We start from the raw sequence: 12,941 nt of genomic DNA, 5'->3' as shown, positions 1-12,941 counted from the left end.
TACCTCTGTACAGTAGGCTCATTTCCACACACTCTCTCACACCCTTCTCTATCTTCCACCCATGGAAGCAAGAGACATTATTACAGTTCAAGGACACATTTTGCGTTCAAGGAGGGTGTGAAGCAGGGCCGGCACTAGGGGGTGTGGGTGAGGCTCCTGGTGGCTGGATAGGCTTGGAAGGCTGCATTTGGTTCGCCATCCCTACCTTAGGCTGAAGAAGAGTTCAAGGGAACTCCAAAGCAAGCTTGCAATGTTTATGCAAATCACTATTGGGTATTTTCCTAACAGTCCAAGTGTATTTTCTATGGTAGTTTATGGTGGACTTGGTGCTTGCTACTCATCCATGTGAGGATTCCACAGCATCCACAAGGCATTATCTTAATCAAACTACTGTCCCATATGACCCCCAATTTAATCCAAATTTGCATTTTTTTAAAAATCGTATTTTCTACCGAAATGGTAAATTCTAGTTAAATGTTGAGCAGATGCATGCCTGCATGAGGAGCACCAAGGGCACCATAAACTGCCCTGAGGAAAGACCTCCTCACAGATACCTCCAGAACTTAAAATGAGTTTCAACAGGGGCTGGGAACTTTAGCATTGCATATATATCCTGATATTTCCAGCAATTATTGAAATCAATTAATTAGCTAAAGATGATGGTCCAATCTCACTTTGGTACTGGAGAACCAATCACATCTAACAAGTGGGGGTCTCCAAATGCCGACAACCATCTTTTAAATTAAGGTGCCACTGGACTATTTATTTATTATTTACTTCGACTGTGTCAGATCAACATGGCTACCTACCACCATCTTGTAGATTGTGATGCTTTGGTTTGTTGCTGCTGCTGCTGCTATTTGGTTGTTGTTTTAAAGACTACATTCCTTTCAACTACTAGGTAAAAGGTACAGGTAAAGGTACTGACTCTGGGGTTGCATGCTCATCTCTCTTTATAGACTGAGGGAGCCAGCGTTTGTCTGCAGACAGCTTTCCGGGTCATGTGGGCAGCATGACTAAGCCGCTTCTGGCCAACCAGAGCAGCACACGGAAACACCGTTTACCTTCCCGCCGGAGCAGTACCTATTTATCTACTTGCACTTGACGTGCTTTCGAACTGCTAGGTGGGCAGGAGCAGGGACTGAACAATGGGAGCTCACCCTGTTGCGGGGATTCGAACTGCCGACCTTCCGATTGGCAAGTCCTAGGCTCTGTGGTTTAGACCACAGCGCCACCCGCGTCCCTTTTTCAACTACTAGGTAATGCTACTCAATTTGGTTTGCCTTGTTTTTCCAAATACACCACCTAAAATTAACCTCTTAATTTTGTTAATATAAAAACTGTGCAGCTTCTCTTTGCTTTTCCTTTGCACGTACCAAGGAAACGGAATTTTGCCTAAGAATGGAGCTGTCTCCAGTAACATCTGGATTTTATATTTTCAGAAACTTAACGTTTGTATGTTTCTTGGTCACAGCAACCTTTGGGGCAGTCCTAGATGCAACTTGAAACTTGCTGCATGGTACATAGTTGAGCTGGTTTTCTGGTTACCTTTAACTTAATTTTATTGTAGCTTTTAAACCTTACTGCACACAGCCTAGAGACGTAAGTTGTTAAACAGTATATAAATTGTTGAAATAGACCAATACTTGAGTCTAATTGTTCAAATCTGCTACCCCCTCCCACATTCCATCTTACAACTGTGTTTAAATCAGCCTTCCCCAACCTGGTACATTCAATATGTTTTGGACTCCATCAGCTTCAGCTTCAGCCAACATGGCCAGTGGTCAAGGATGATGTGTTTCATAGTCCAGAACATCTGGAGGGCACCAGGTTGGGGAAGGCAAGATTTTATAGTTGCAACATCAGTCAACCATTTCCCTCCCTTGTTCAATCTTGTTTAACATCTGCCTGGAGGAAAGTTATAGAGAACCCAAAAACATACTCACTATTTTATGACATTTTGGTTGGCCTTTGCCATGGACTTTGGTTCCTCCCTCCTCCCTGCTGTACCAAGGCATCCAGCTCCATTTGTTTGTTTTTATTGTTACACTTAACTTTTCGCCAGCTGGTCTTGGGGAGCTGCCAAAGGTGGGGTATGAATCAAATCAAGAAACAAAAACTCCCCACCTGTGTCAAAATATGCAGCCAGCCAATTCAGAAAGATTTATAATCTGCATCTACACCCACCATATGTGGAAGGTGGGAATGGAGGGATCTGCCAATTTTGGTTCTGTCAGTATCTCATCTTTCCAATCTTAGTTAAAATAATTCTCATGAAAATTCATCTGCATTTTAGTGTGAATTTCTCCCAATAAACATGCATTTGTAGCAGTTTGGACCAATATATACATTTTTGTGCACACTTTCCTCGTATATAATGTATTTTGCTTCATGAATTTATGCATTTAGCCTAGCATACACTATTTTGGTACAAATTACTTGGCCAGAGTACTACATTGCAAAATTCAGAGAAGACGAAGAGCAAAAATTTCAAAGGATGGATGTGTTTTGGTTGGAAACTGCTAATTTGGAATGTTCACCTTTAAATAGAACTTCTCTATCCCCAGTGGAAGATTCCTCCTACATAAAGGCAAGTCTTCCTTGATAAGGGTGAGAGTCTTATTTTAAAAGCGATTCTCAAAAACTGCATTTGAAAAATTCATATTTCTGATTAGAATTTTGAAAATATGTCATTTTAATTTTTTTAAATTGTCTCTAGTGATAGGCAAATCTGACAATTTCACCTTCTCTTAGTTCCTCAAGTTCCAGCCTCAAATTCAGTTCTCCACATTAGTTTGAGAATTTTTTTTTAAAGACCTCATGAAAATTTGCCAGCATTTTTTTTTTTAGAATTTCTCCTAATAGGTACATTCTTTTGGTATCTGATTTTGCTAAACTACAAATTTTGCACTGCAAAATTCCCCAGGGTAATGCATTTCTGTCTACGGTCCTCATTACTATATACATTCTTATGCACACTTTACCCCAGTATATGCATTTTTGTACACACTGCTTGGCTAGAGAACTGCACTGCAAATTTCAGAGAAATGTTAATTTGGAAGGATGACTGTATTACACGTCTTGTTTCAGAAAGTACAGATCTGGTAGGCTCACCTTTAATTGTGAACTGAATTGACTTTCTTACCTATCCCTACTTGCCACTGAGTTTTCTTTCTTTCTTTCTTTCTCTTTTCATTTTTAAAAACAAAACAAAACAATTTTGGCTGAGTTTCAGTCACTCTGGCAAAAGTTTATTCTCCTTTTGAGTCACCACCTTGCCTCCCTGAGAGGTGGAAGAGGACAACTCAACTAACAGTCCCCAGTTTCAGTTGATGCTAGAATTATTTCCTTAATTAAAGAGTGTTTAATTAAGGATGCCGGTTCCCTTTGTGGCCCAGCCCAGCCTGTTTGTTCCACAGTGGAGCGTGGGCTGAAGACCACGTTCTTTTCTTCTTCCTTCTCATCCTCTCGCCTTTGAGGCAAGAAGGGTGTGTCTTCATTCTGCCTGTACTGCCAGTTATTGGCTTCTCCAACTGAGCCAAAGTTGAACACACCCTTAGTGCCCATGTGTTGCTAGGCAGGATTTTTAACAACATTGTTTTTCTGGGATGAATTCTGAGTCTTCAAGGATGGGCCTGGGCTTGGGCTTAGTGGTGGGGGACATGTTTGGCATGCAGAAGGTCCCAGTTTCAATCCCTGGCAGCACTAGGTAAGACTGGGAGAGACACTTGCCTGAAACCCCTGGAGAAGCACTGCCAATCATTGTTGATAATATTGAGCTACAATGGACCGGCTTGCTCTGTTTCTATCTTTTATCAACCACTGGTCCTCAGTTTTAAGAGGAGCTTGATTTGCAAATATTGGCTGCATTTTTGCCCCACTGCCTTCGGGCAAGAGATATAGAACAATTAAAGCAAGAACAAATAGATTAAAAAATTGTTTCTACCCCAGAGCTGTAACCATCTTAAATGCTGTAACCAGATAATATGGCCTTGGAGAGTTGTGTTGGGTGTGTATGTATGTGCATGTGTGGCTGAAAATGTGTTTTTTGTCTTGTTTCTATGGGATGGCATTCAATTTCGTTGCACTTGCACAACGTTGTACTTGTACAATGACAATAAAGAAATCTTATCTTATCTTATTGTCATGCATAGTGCCAGCCCATCAGGATGGTTTCTGCCAATAGGATGCAAGCCCTGCCAGTTCCCCACCCCACCCTGATTGGTTGGCAACCCAGTGCCTGAGGGGAAAGGTCTAGCCATGGTGTCAATGAGAGAGCTTATCCTTTTCCCACCCAAACTATCCCCATTTCCACGGTCCTGTCACCTACTCTGTTTGTGGCATACAACCAGGTTTTAAGATGCCAGCCATGTTTTCCACTTTCACAGATGACTGTCCTCTGCTTGAAGGGCTCAGGCGGCACCCCAACCTTGGCTCAGCCAAAAAAACACCAGTACAGTGGTACCTTGGGTCACAAACTTAATTCGTTCCGGAATCCGTTCTTAACCTGAAACCGTTCTTAACCTGAGGTACCACTTTAGCTAATGGGGCATCCCGCTGCCGCAGCACGATTTCTGTTTGTAACCTGAAGTGTTTGTAATCCACCGTACCACTGTATAATTTGCTCATCCTGGCTCAACCTGCTGAGCTAAAGGTGGCTGAGCCAAGGACAGTCTAAGTTTCAAAAAAGGGATGTTATGGGGTCCAGAGGTGAAGCAACGTGTGCTGCTCGTCCCAGGGTGTGTGGCATGCGTCCCAGGGATGTGGTGCATGTCCTGGGGGTGCCACCGATTGGGGGGGTGTCAGTATTTTGTCACCCCCCTTTGGAATGGTACCCGGGGCGGGCTGCCCCCACCCCCTCGGAACACCCCTGATGGGGGCATGGCAGAGGCAGGACCAGAGAGAGAGAGGGTTTAGATCTGGTGCAACATTTTGCTGTCTTAACTTATACCAGCTTACTTAGTACCAACTTCCTGTGCAGAGGATTGCTCCCCTAGCTGCAAATTTATACTTTATATATGCACATAATTGCAGCGTGTGGCTCCTTGGGTGCTGTAGGTAACACACTTCCCTCTGATCCACCATTTTTGGGACTGGCTCCCCAATTCCAGTGACTATTTTGTTAACTTGACTCTCGCTGGTGGATCTCAGGGCTCCTCGGGGTTGGTGGAGGGTCTGACCTTCTTCAGGTGACCTGCTAATTTAGCAGCCACCCTAATTTCCTCACACGGAACTTGCACAGAAGTCAGATTATATCTTGACTTTGTCAAGCATCCACTGTGATTTGTTTGCAGGGCAGTTAAATGATAATGAGCACTTATCCTGCACTCCTCCTGTTTTGCTTCCCGTTAGTCATTTGTTCATCCCATACATTTCCTTGTCACTTTCCTGACTGCAAAACTGTCCTGTTTCTTTTCCCAAAGTGGGTTTGTTGCACAAGGGCAACAAGGTTCCTTAATCTGCTCCAGTTACGTAAGCCTAAATTTCCCCTGTATGCACTTGATTTCCTCCTGCAAAATGCAGACAGTATGTAGGCGGCCTCTGAGTGCTTTGTTCAAGCTTGGAGTCTGACCACCCTTGTTGTGAACTGACTGCCCTCAAACTCCCTACTCATCTGGAAAGTGCAGGATACAAATCTATTTCCCTTTAACCTTGGATTTGCCCCAGCTTCCCCACCCCCACTGCAGTCATTTTCCACTGTGTATTGTGAAACGCTCTCTTGCCCCAAAGCAACTCCCAGTTCTCTTGCATCCTAATTACACTGTTCTGAGATTTTATCTCTTTCATATATGCCAGCAAGTTATCCCTGGGTCCACTGGGTGGAGGGAACCCCCGAAGAAAGCCATAGCAACCCACATTACTCCCCTGCCTGCATGCTTGACTATATACTTGGAGCCAGTAATGTGTGTGGGGCACAGAAATTCACTGATGAGCCCCAGACTAGATGGTCCTCTGGAAGGCACAGCTGATTGAATTGTATCATCCAAACCATAGTTATATAAAACGCACAATTATGAAAATTCCCTGCATATTTCACCATGTAACCTCAAACTGGGGTTGTGCAAATGCAATGCTTAGAAAATAAATAAATATTTTCCCCTATATCCACTTGTGGGCCAAAGTTGGCCTGCCGAGCCTCCCCATTTATTTGGTCCGTGAGGCTACTTTGCTGAAACTATGACACCTGATGTCAGGTGTGGAGCAGGAAGAGACATGGTTGCATGGTTCAGACAGTTATGAGTTCCTGCTGAGATTTGGCTAGTGTGCCTGAACCCTGCAGCAAGTCAGACTGACTTATCTCCCTCCCCACCCCTAAGCAGCAACTCAAAATCTGGCCTGGTGGGGGAGATGAAGATCTGGGCTGCCCAGCCCTGATGTAGATAATCCTGTGCGAGATGGGGAAAGGGTCTGTCTCTGTGTGAGCTTCCTTATTCCTTAAAGTGAGGCTGTTGCCCACTAAATTTGCATAAGGGCACCGCAACACTGATGCTCTTAATTTTGTGTCTCTTGCCTAATCAGTTGCCCGAGGGGTTTCTGCTGCGCCAAACATCATCTTACATAACGCTTCCCCAGGATTGCTCAGTGCATCAGCCTTTCCTCCAGAGACGGGAGCCCCATGCATGTTCAAACAGGTGCACGCTTGGGGTGGGTGGAGTGCCTGGGAGATTTCCAGGAGATTGTTGTTGTTTGCCTTCTCCCACAGTGAAAAGACGGAGCGTCCTCGCAAATATGCACAGGCAAAGGCCCACTTTGTCAGCGTGGCGTTCCTTTTCATGGCAAGCTGCTGTGTATCCTTAGAAACACCCGCAAGTTGTTCTTCTCCAAAACTCCACTCCTTCTTCTTACTCATCGTCGGAGGAGATTGCTCAGCACTTTTGGCAAGAATCGTTTACATGTGGCTTGCTTTCTTCTCCATTGGGGAAAACAAAGAAAGAGAGTGCTAAATAATGATTGGTTATTTTCTTAGGGCAAAGTCTCCCACCCTTGTATCTTTGCCGTACCATGCAGTCTATGGTATTCATTGCCACAAGATGGGGGAGATGGCAACTCAATCAAGGATTTGACTTAGCCCCTCGCAAAACAATTATTTGAATGTCGGTGTGCAACAGCTGTATGTGTGGCAGGGGCAGATTCCATGCTAGGATTCAGCAGGAAAGGGATTGAGCACAAAAATGCCAACACAATGTTGCTGTTTTACTAATCAACTTTGCAACATACTTGAAATACTGTGGGCAGTTCTGGACGCCCACCTAAAAAAGGAATATTGTAGAGCTAGGAAAAAGGTACCAAATTGATCAAGGGGGTGGAGCAGTTCCTATATTGGGGAAGATTAAACCAGTTGAAGCTTTTTAGGTTGGGGAAAAGATGGCTAAAGGGGTATAATTATTATTTTTAATATGGTATATAAGAAGGGGATAGAAAAATGCCCCCCCTTCAGAGTATCAGAATTCAGGGCTCCCCAATGAAGCTGAATGTTGGAAGATTTGGGATAGACAAACAGTATCTTTCAGATTTAAGCCTTATGACAAAAACAAAACAAAACATAGAAACTTATTCACTGAGCGACTTCTAACCACCATGTTGGAGTTGACCTGAAATGCTTCAGAAGCTGTGTCACTGTAGAGTAAAAAAGGTGGGGAGTGGCTTCCCCCCAAAACATAGCAGCCCCCCACATGGTACTCTTTAATAATATAATGTATGGGGCACTGGGGGGAAATGCACAATAGTGATCTGAAGCCACTTGTAGATGGTGCATCAGGGAGCAAAAGGTTAAAATGCAGTTAAACGTAATTAAAAACAGGGTCCAGGGTGTCGGAGAACTGCCTGCATATGCCTCCTGCCTCTGCTAGATTTGACTACGTGCAAAAGACAGACAAGAACCTTTACCTATTTCCCAAATGCCCTGGTGCAAATTTGCTGACACATTCCCAGACATAATTTCACGTATACCTTCCTGTTCTTCACGGAAATCCAGAGCCAAATCCATGTGGGTAGAGATTGCTGAGGGAGGAGGTGGGAGTTAATTCTCCCTCAAAGGAATGTGGGTTTTTAATCCCTTTTTCATTTGCATCAAAGCCGGGAGGAACGCTGGCAATGTGCAGGGAGTTGGTACAGAGTGTTTTGCGCAAAGCACAGGAATTAAGTGCAGAGATCAGATTAGATTAAATAGAGGTTTTGACCTTAGAATTGAGATGGGGAGGGAGGAAGGCAAGGTGGAAGGAGAAACAGAAAGAAGAAAGAGAAGGAGGAAATAAATAAGAAATCGGAGACAGAGTGGGAAGGAGCAAGGGAGAGAATGAAGAATTACTGAAAAAAGTAAAATACATACCTTTGCAGGATTTCCACAATAGTACTTAATTATATTATTATATTATTATATATTATAATAGTCATATGGCACTTAAGATGTGGTTCAGGCATACATGTTTATCATGCAATGGTGGCCACCTTGACATCTTGAGATAGTGAGTTCCAGCAGTTAATTATGCACTGTACAAAGAACTAGGGAAGGAGTGGGCAACCCTTTTCCTGTTGATGGGCTGTATCAGGGTTGATCTGCCATGACCAGATGTTGGCAGTGTGGGCTGAATCAAAAACAAAACTTGTTATGGATTAACTAATGTGAAATCAGGACTGCGCTGTCAGAACATTCACCATGGCTACCTCAAATTAGAATTCCCAATTGTTCCTGTGGTGCAATGGGTCAGTGTGTCTGGCACAGAAGGTTGGTGGTTGAAGACCACCCAGGGATGGTTATGGGTAGGATTCTTGCATTTCAGGGGGCTGGACTACATGACTCCCGGGGTCCCTTCCAACTCTAGAGTTCTATGATTCTACACAGGTCTATGCAGGAGTAAAATAGGTATACAAAGGGTTAATTTGGTCCTTTTGTACAGCAGACCAATACATCTACTTCTCTAAAAAGCAATTGGAAACAGGCCTGCTCTACGAACACAATGTGTTCCCTAGAAATGGTTTGCTAGGTGAGTGTTCACATAATGAGTCCATGATTTACATTGTTTCCTATGGAAAGATTTTTAATGTGGGATTCACCTGCAGTACCCCCGCTCTCTCCATGGTTTCTTCCTGAAATGGCTGCAGCCAATCATCAAAAGAGAAGCATAGGAAAGAACTAATTTGCCCAATCTCTCTGGTTTCCTGATTTGTCCAATTTGTCCTGCTCTCTGATTTTCTCTTGGTTTGCTCTCTCTTTTGGTTTTGAACCTGGCCTTTGATCTGTTCTGAGTTTCTTATTCTCCACGCTGCTCCTTCCAAAGTGAGGCTACTTTCCACCTCCAGTCTCCATCACAAACTTTTTCTAGAATGCTCTCTCCCAGTCTGCCTCCAAACTCATTGCCATTGGCTCTCTCATGCAGTCATCTTATATCGGCCTCAGCAGATTCCCCTTGGTCCCTGATTCCTTCGGTGAAAGCAGGTCCTTTCATGAATACGTTTCCTCTATGGCACAAAAATAAACATAAAAAATGGGATGTGGGTGGTGCTGTGGTGTAAACCACTGAGCCTTGGGCTTGCCAGTCGGAAGGTTGGCTGGGTGAGCTCCCGTTGTTTGGTCCCAGCTCCTGCCCACCTAGCAGTTCGAAAGCACGTCAAAGTGCAAGTAGATAAATAGGTACCACTCCAGCGGGAAGGTAAAAGGCATTTCCGTGCACTGCTCTGGTTTCGCCAGAAGTGGCTTAGTTATGCTGGCCACATGACCCAGAAAAACTGTCTGCAGACAAACGTCGGCTCCCCCAGCCAGTAAAGCGAGATGAGCGCCGCAACCCCAGAGTTGTCCGCGACTGGACTTAACTGTCAGGGGTCCTTTACCTTTACCTTTTTATGGCACAAAATACTCATTGCTGGGGAACTGCAATGTCCCCTTCCACCAGCAAGTACAATCCGATCCAAATCTTTATTACAGTCATAGACAAGCATAAGGAAAAGCACCTCCATGCAAGTACAAAATACAAGTACAAAAGCGAGTACAAAATATTTAAGTATCTGTTCTGCTTGTGGTCTCGAGGCATAAATTCGGGAGCCTACTTGAATTTCTCCATCTTCTGTACTGTATTCAATCTGTCTGCATCCAATCTGGCCATCCAGCAGGCCTGTCAAAATCGAATGCCACTGGTGTGGAGACTCATTCCATTTTAGGTCTCATTCCTTTGAGCTATGCCAGAGCCTTTCTTCCTCCCTCGACCCTCTGTGACTTCTGGCACCATGTTTAATGAATGCCAGAGACTGTGGTAGATTAATAGTAGCTCTCTTATTGTCCAAAAGTGACTTTACACAGCCCTAAGGAACTCACGAATGCAGACCTTACTTCTGCTTCAGTCCTAGTTTCACATTTCATGCCATACCATATAAAGCCTTGCCTCTCTATTCAGGCTGGCATGCATGGCCTCCCAATATTCATTCCTCGGATGAAAATAGGGACATTTCTCAGTCCCCCCACAACAGACCCTCTTCATAATAATTTCTCAGCATTTTAGTGCACATTTCACATAATATACATGTTTCATTTTTGCATGAGAAACACATTTTTGCAAGCATCCCCCCCCCAATGTAATGCATTTTTGTATGCTATTTTCATTAACATATATATGCACACTTTCTTCAAATGTGCACTTTTGGGGCTGGAGAATGGTATCACAAAACTGAAACAAGTGTGATTTTGAAGGTCAGCTGCATTGTTTTGGGAAGAGTAAATTATGTAGATTTACATTAAGATGTAAAGCATACCAAATTTCTTCCCCATCCCTTGGTCAGGCAGAAGAGAAGAGGCAGTGGCGGGGGGTGGAGGTGGGTGGAAGGTTTCATCTGAAGATGCTTAAGGAGTTGAATCTTTGTGATTTTTTTGTACACAACAAGCTGATTTGCACCTGATCGGAACAACCAGGTTCTGTCTAGTATACCAGACACTATCTAGCTAAATTTTATGTTTCCATGAATGTTGTGACACAGCTCTTGTCTGTTTAGATGTAGGCTTGCCATACATCAGGAACATTCCTGAAATGTCCTGGTTTTTTGGTGTAAAAATGGCATGGGGGGAATTTTGCTGAACTGGCAAAATGTCAGGGAAAACCCAGATGTATGGCAGAAACAGCTCCAAAAGCTTAAAATCACTATTTTTGTGGGAGGTCTGAACAATTTGGGTTTGTTCCCAAAAAAAGGCTTGACAATTATGGGATCCTCCTAAAAAAAGCTCAAGAACTTTGCGGGTGTCAGGAAATGTATCATAATGGACATGTAAATATATACTTAGGGATGGGGGATAAATTCTTTTTTTTTTTTTTTTAATAAGATTTTATTATTTTCCAATAAAAGAAAAAGAGAACAAAATACAACATCAACACATAACATAAACATCAATAAAAACACAATAAACATTAAACATAATCAACTATAAACATAATCAACATTCAAAACAATAACAACAATAAAAACATAAAAGTAACATATACAAACCTTAACCAGTATCTTTCTTTGAGTATTTCTTGTTTCTAACTTCTCTGTTTGGGGACTTCCCCCGTTCCCTCCACTGTCTTCAAAAAAACATATACTTCTTCAAGGTAGCTTTATATATTGTTCAATTCACTTTTACCCAAATTTTAATATACTTAGCTTTTACTTAGTCAAATATCTCAATAACTATGTATCTTATCTTAACAACCTATCTTAACATATTTTGACACATACATCTTTCACCTAACAACAATTCCTCTTACCATTCATATCTAACACATATCTATCAAAGCCAATGTTCTGTTTATTTCTGCTCAAATATTCAATTTTACTGATTTAACTAAATAGTCTTTAAATTTTTTCCACTCTCGTGACACCGTCTCCTCCCTCTGGTCTCGGATTCTGCCGGTCAGTTCTGCGAGTTCCATGTATTCCATCATCTTCATCTGCCATTCTTCCACCGTTGGTATCTCTTCCCCTTTCCATGTTCTTGCCAATAATATTCTAGCTGCTGTTGTGGCATACATAAATAACACTCTGTCCTGACTGGGTATCTCTTCATTGGTCATGCTCAGAAGAAATGCCTCTGGTTTCTTACAAAAGGTAACTTTCATTACCTTCTTAAGCTCATTGTAAATCTTATCCCAGAAAGCGCTTACCACTGGGCACAACCACCACATATGAAAAAAGGTACCTTTCGCATGTTTACATTTCCAACATACGTCTGACATTTTGGTATTCATCTTAGCAATCTTAACTGGTGTCAAATACCATCTATAAACCATTTTCATTATGTTTTCTCTTAAACCATGACAAGCAGTAAATTTGATACCTTTTTGCCACAATCTCTCCCAGTCATCCATCATAATATTATGTCCTACATCTTTTGCCCAATCTATCATTGAGGATTTAACCAGTTCATCTTTTGTATGCCACTCTAGCAGAAGGTTATACATTTTGGAAAGGTTTTTGAAGTTCGATTCTATCAGTTCTGTTTCCAGTTTTGATTTTTCTACTTGAAAACCAACTTTTTTGTCCATTTTAAATGTTTCATAAACCTGATAATAGTGCAGCCAGTCGGGGACCTGACTTTTTACTTGATCATAACTTTTTAGCTTAAAGGAGTCCCCTTCCTGCTGCAATATGTCCATATATCTTAACCAGTTTGCAGACATATTCGGTCTCTTATATGCCTTGGCCTCCACTGGAGAGATCCATCTAGGAGTCTTTCTCTCTAACAAGTCTTTGTATCTAGTCCAAACCTGATATAGGGATTTTCTCACAATATGAGACTTAAAGTTCTGTGGATTTTAACCTTGTCATACCAAAGGTATGCATGCCAACCAAACATATTATCATGTCCCTCCAAGTCCAACACATCAACGTTCTCTAGTTTAAACCAATCCTTTAACCAGCAAAAGGCCGCAGCTTCAAAATAAAGCCTTAAGTCCGGCAGGGCAAAGCCTCCTCTGTCT

This window comes from Lacerta agilis, chromosome 8 (assembly GCF_009819535.1).
Source record: "Lacerta agilis isolate rLacAgi1 chromosome 8, rLacAgi1.pri, whole genome shotgun sequence".
NCBI classification, from domain to species: Eukaryota; Metazoa; Chordata; class Lepidosauria; order Squamata; family Lacertidae; genus Lacerta; species Lacerta agilis.
The sequence above is the reverse complement of the archived record's forward strand: the minus strand, read 5'-3'. Positions refer to the sequence as shown.